This window comes from Neopsephotus bourkii, unplaced genomic scaffold (genome assembly GCF_033783945.1).
Source record: "Neopsephotus bourkii isolate Nb327-2 ecotype Australia unplaced genomic scaffold, CSIRO-AGI_Nbou_v1 NB_647, whole genome shotgun sequence".
NCBI classification, from domain to species: domain Eukaryota; kingdom Metazoa; phylum Chordata; class Aves; order Psittaciformes; family Psittacidae; genus Neopsephotus; species Neopsephotus bourkii.
In genome coordinates, this window is record NW_026901146.1 from 100,936 (window position 1) to 107,240 (window position 6,305).

Below are 6,305 nucleotides of genomic sequence, written 5' to 3' on the forward strand. Positions count from 1 at the left end.
CCAGCATCACTGCAGCGGGCTGGATCCAGCCCTGGGAAGGAACCATGGCTGCCCCAGGCGCTAGGCTGAGACTGGCTGAGCATGGGAAACTCAGCTCACACCTGGCTGGTGAGTGGGAATTGCTGGCTGGGGCTCACACAGCGATTTTCCAGAGCTGGCACTGCAGTGGCTGCCCAGCTTGCTCCATCCTTCTGTGGCCTCATCCAACGCTGCCTTGGCGTCAGCCAGCAAAAGACCCAGCCCACAGGTGAGCCCCAAGCCTGTGTCACAAAAAAATGAAGCTGACCCATGAAGACCAAGGCAAGAGGCTAGGATGCAAAGGATAGAATTACAAGAACAAATATTTTTTCATGCACATGTCATGCCCCAGCCCCATTGGAGCACACAAATGTGCCTCTACAGAGGGTCCTTATGCCCTTCAATCATTCAGGTACAAGACGACTTGCCTAATCACCAGCACCCACACTACAAATTACTAATCCCTGTAAACCTTGCAAAGCAACTCCAGGTTTTCAGCATTCTCACTGCTTGCCTACTGATCCCTGGAGTCAGTCTTTCCTGAATTATTGATCTGTGATGCCAAAAAATGCTGGGAGGGCTTCCAAGATGTGTCTGAGGGGCTAGGATCAGACTTGTTCGTAAGGAAATCTTAAACTGGTGAAGATCTTTGTGAAGAGGAAAGGTGCTAATGAGCATATGCAGAATAATGTGAAATAGGAAGTAACTCTATTCCAGCCAGTACCAGGACATCCAGTTCCAACCCCCTGCCATGGGTAGGGACACCTTCTACTAGGCCACGTACAGGGGAAGCTCCATTAGGAAATGAAAATGTTGGAGCGAGGCCGGAGGAGGCCACGGAGCTGCTGCGAGGGCTGGAGCAGCTCTGCTCTGGAGCCAGGCTGAGAGAGCTGGGCTGGGGCAGCCTGGAGAAGAGAAGGCTCCTGAAGGGGAGACCTTAGAGCAGCTCCAGTGCCTGAAGGGGCTGCAGGAAACCTGGAGAAGGGCTTGGGACAAGGGCCTGTAGGGCCAGGCCAAGGGGAATGGCTTGAACCTGCCCGAGGGGAGACTGAGCTGAGCTCTTAGGCAGAAGCTGTTCCCTGTGAGGGTGCTGAGGCGCTGGCACAGGGTGCCCAGAGAAGCTGTGGCTGCCCCATCCCTGGCAGTGCTCAAGGCCAGGTTGGACACAGGGGCTTGGGGCAAGCTGCTCCAGTGGAAGGGGTCCGTGCCCGTGGCAGGGTTTGGAACTGGAGGAGCTTTAAGGTCCCTTCTCAGCAAACCGATCCTGCAATCAGCACAGAACAGGTCTCCACGTGAGATGTGTTTGCAGCTGGGCTCTGCTATGCTCTTGTTTGAAAGCAGCCATGGCAAGTCTGCTGCTGCTGGGGGTGTCTGTTCAAGCCTGTGCTTCTTACTGGGGTTGCTGTCCCCAGGCCTTTTGAGGGTGGGAAAACAGAACAGGGCTATATGAACGTCACTTCAGGTTGCGGCTTATGTTGGAGGTAGAGTAAAAAAAACCCTTGCTGAGAAACTTGTTAATAAACCTGTGATCCTGGGAAATGAGGAAGTTTTGGAAGCCCAGCTCATTTTTAATTTCTACAAGCTTAGGCCTGTGGCAAATCCATGCAGTAATTTTCATTTCTGTTTCTCAGTGCTGTAACGTTTGCTTTGGGAAGAGGGCTGGGACCACTGGGCTGAAAACCCGGCTTCAGCAGCTCCTATGTGGTTATTTTAAGAGAAACCATCATAAACCCATCCCCTGTTTGGGCTTTAGCAGGCTGGGCCATTCTTGCCCTGGGTGCCTTTACAAAACTAAGCCCAGAATTGCATTTTCTTCCTGGAGCCGACAGGACCTGGGAGCCCTGCGCAGGCCGGCTCTGCTGGAGAAGTTGATGTGTGAGACCAGACCAGATGTTTGGAAGCTGCCCCTAAACCAAAGGGTTGAGTCTGGGCAGCATTAACTGCTGCTCTCATGCTGTAAACACGGGCAGCACCCAGTGTCCTGTGTTGAGGAGCACTTCTTGAGAAAGATTGAGGGGCAGAAAAATACCAAGGAAAATGAGCAAGTCCGGTCAGAGTTAATGAGTAAAAGGACAATTAGCTTGTAATGGGAAATGGAGCTGGTGGTGGTGGTGGTACCGGCCCAGCCTGGCTGGCCTGGGGCTCAGGAATAATAGGCAGCACAAGGTGGCGAAAAGCCCCACTCGCTTCATTTTCCTCTTCATTTGGATTCTCGGCTTTGTTTCCAGCCCAAGTCCCTCAGAGGCCGAACTTCCTGCTGGCTGTAGAGCCCATGGGCTGGAGCTGGAGAGCCCGGGAGGGAGTTTTGCTGGAGACCCCTCCCCATATGGAGCTCCATGTCCCTGGCTGTGGTCCCTTTGAAGCCTCTGCAGGAGCAGACCTCTTGGGCTGTACAACTTTTGTTCACAAGGAGAAACCTGGGCATTTAATTTGGCCTTAAACAAAGGACACGGATGAAAGAATCCCAGGACCCTCTGCCACCTGGGAGAGGAACCCCCTCCCAGTGCCCTGCCTTGCTGAGAAGCTGCAGAAACCCTGGGTTGCTGTTTTATTTTACACTTGGTTTGCTTTTGCTCCCTTGCATTCCTCCAAGAGAGGCGTTGCCTTGTCTGAATCCAGACACGGAAAAGCATTGATTTTATTTATTCATTTTTAATCAGAGTTGAAAGGGGAACAACAGCCCTGGAGCTCCTGGGTCATGGCAGTGCCCCGGCTGCTGGCAAGGATGTTGATTCCAGCTGGGACAAGCCTTAGAAAAACTGGGGACAGCAAAAATACCTGGGGAATGAGAAAAAGAGAGGACCCGCAGGGTTTTTTATTGACAGGCTTCCTTCAGGATGGGTGCCTGATGGGGCAGGATGGTGCTGAGTGTCAGCGGCCGGCAGCGGGAGCTGCTGTGGTTCTTGGAGGGATTTCACAGCCTTTTTATCTTGTTTTCTCAGCAAATTCTGCTGCAGCAGGGGACAAACAACAGGTTGCTCCAGGCAGCTTCTTGGCAGAGCACCCATGAGCAGGAGAGCTTCCCCTGTGCGCAGCTGCAGAGCAATGCAGATGGTGAATAAAGTGGTTTTTCCTACTCTGGGTATTTCCTATAACCTCACTGCTAAACCTAACCCAAACCTGTAATCCTAAACCTAACTCTACACCTAACCCTAAAACTCAACCTAAATGAAAACCTAATCCATGAGTCTAACCTTAACTGAAACCCTCTAAACCTATCCCTAACTCCTAAACTTAATCCTAACCAGAACACTAAACATAACCCTAACCCCTAAGTCTAAACCTAAAACCAACCCAATCTCTGCCCTTAACCCGAACACTAAACATTGCACCTAAGCCTAAGGCTAAAGCTGCCCCTAACCATAGCCCTACCCCCTAACCCAAACCCTAAGCCTAAACCTAACTCTAAACCCCCTAAACCTTAACTCTAACACTAACCCTAAACTTAACCCCTAACCCTAATGCTAACCCTAACCCAAAATTACTCATGTACTGGGACGAGCAGTTTGTAACCCACCTCTATCAGCTGCTGCAGCGGAGGAGTGGCCACTCAGCCAAGTCCCATGGAAACTCTTCCTTTATGCACTGGGACCTGCCTGAAACGTCAGGAGCCCATACACTACCCCTGGAGAACATCGTGGCCTCACCATCCTTGGTCACCCAGCCTCAGCTCTTCACAGTCCTCTGCCCTTACCCATTTTCAGCGTGCACCTCTTCTGCCTGGGACATGACTGCTCCTCAGCCCCCACCAAGCACTGCTCCTCCCTTGCAGGACTCCTGCTGCATCGAGGTGTCTTGGCACTCCCAGAGACCCCTGCACCCCGGTGGGGCACCCAACCCTCTGGCTCCAGGCCCGTGGCCTCCCCATCAGCTGAGCGAGCCCAGCAGGAGGCTGGGAGAGAGAAAAAGGATCTTTGGGAATCCTCAGACAAAGTTGCTGCTCGTCCCAAAGGAAAGATCCAGGAGTGGCCAAGGGCACAGCCCCCTCTGCGCCTTGAGCACCTGCTCAGCTGCAACCTAGGGCAAGCTGGGCTTAGCTCCAGGGAGCTGCAGCGAGGACAGGGCAAGCACAGGAGCTCAGAGCATGGCAAAGGCTCTGGTATTTCCCAGAGCACCTGGCTGGGAAAGAGGGAAGCGCTCTGGTCAGCGGAAATAAGAGGAGAAACAGGTTTGAGAAGGTGGGATGCAAACATCCTACCCTACAGCCCCCCCTTCACACACACTTCATCCTTCCTGAGGGTGCTTCAGCACAGGGCCTTCCCTTGGAACCAGTTTGGATGGTTTGGGGGCAGCAGAGCCAGTGCATCTCCATGGAGAGCTGGAATCGCACATTCTGCCTAGCTGAAACCAGACATTTTTCCATTTGGGGTTTGTAGAGGGAAATGGGGAGAGAAAGTTTCCCCATAGTGAGAGGGCTGAAGTAACCACCTCAAACATCAGCCCAGACCCAGGTATGTGCAGGCCTTCCAGCTTGCTCAGCACTGCCTTGGAGCCTCTGGTTGTGTTATTTGCTTTCACTGTCTCCTGAACTCCAGTAAAAACCCCAGGGATGACATGCCACAAAGGCAGGATTGTTTCCAGGAGGTATTTTGTATCAGGGAAAAACCCATTGGAGTGTCAGAGCGGGTGTCACGGTGTCCCCCTTCAATGGATGTTAACGTATTGTCCTGCTTTGAAAGGGATTGGAATACAGCTTTATCAAAATTAACAAGTGCCCAGTATAGGTCTGGATTCATAAACAGAGGCTCCTAAGTGTGCTGCTGCTGGCTGGGGGAAGGATGCCAGGGAGTGTGGAAACGTCATGGAATTCTTGGCAAATACAGCCGGCAATCACTCCACAAGTTCCCAAGCTGGGGCACTGCATTTAGAAAACCCCATTCCCAGCTTCATTATAGACAGAGCCATGGAAGGAAAGGCAATCTCATCACACAGGCTTTATAGCTGCCACTGTAACTATTGCCTGACACTGGGAATCCTGTTCCTCGTAGCCATCTGTAGTGGGAGCAGAGCTGGAAAACAGGGCAAGTGCCTTGTGCCTCTGTCGCCTCCCAACAGAAAAGCCTTGTCTGTATGGACCATTCCTCTTTGTATCCCCTAGCCATAACCTCTGCCTTCCTCAGAACCCTGTGCTGATCAGGAATGTCCAGGATGTCTGCATCCATGGCACCAGCTGGGCTCTGCAGAGCCAGGACTGCTGTGACTCTGTGCAAATCCACATCATCCCCTGCATCCCAGTGGGATGTATGGCATGGCCGGTGCTTCCCTGACACCCTTAGTGCCTGCCTTTATGCTCTGAGAAGCCAAATCCTGGTGGTACCCACGCTCCTTACACCACCTCATGGTGCACAGGGCAGCGCGTACAGGATACACAGCCGAGGGTGTCTCATTGCAGCAAGGGTGGAAATCCTGGAGCTCCATCCGGGTATTCCATAGAGAGGTGCTGCTGCTTGCTCCCAACCATGGTCACACCAGTGGGGTGGTGGGACTGGGAGAACCCTGCTTCTTCGCCATCACCCCATGTGGTGGCTCAGCCTAGCTATGGGGCACCCCATAGGGTCCCTTGTCCCTGCAGCACCCTAGGGGGTGGGATGATGCTCATCTTTGGGACACCCCATAGGGTTTTGGTCTCTGACCCTGTATTCCATAGGAGAAGCAGGACAGGGTGGTTTTGTGGTGGTTTAGGGTGTTTTGGGGATGTTTTAACGTGTTTTTGTGCTGGTTTTGGATTGGTTTGGGGCTGGTTTTGGGCTCTGTCCCTGTATTCCATAGGAGAAGCAGGACAAGATAGTTTTTGGGTGTTCTACGGTGTTTTTTGGGGTGTTTTTTTTTGGTGGGGGGGGTTGGGCTCTGCCCCTGTGTTCCATAGGAGAAGCAGGACAAGGTGGTTTGGTGCTGCTTTGAGGCTGGTTTGAGCTGTTTTGGTTCTCTGACCCTGTATCCCATAGGACAAGCAGAACCATGTTGTTTGGGGGTGGTTTGGGGGTGTTTTGGTGGTGGTTTTTGTCTGTTTGGGGGCTGTTTGGGGTTTTTGACCATCTATCCCATAGGAGATGCAGGACAGGGTGTTTTGGGGGTGTTCTAGGTGGTTTTGGGGGTCATTTTGGCTTCTGACCCTATATCCCATAGGAGAAGTAGAACAAATGGTTTTGGGGTGGTTTTGGGGTGGTTTTATGCTGTTTTGGGGCTGTGACCTGTACCCCATAGGAGAAGCAGGAGAAGGAGGTATTAGGGTGGTTTGAGGTGGTTTTGGTGTGGTTTTGAGCTCTGACCATGTATCCCATAGGAGA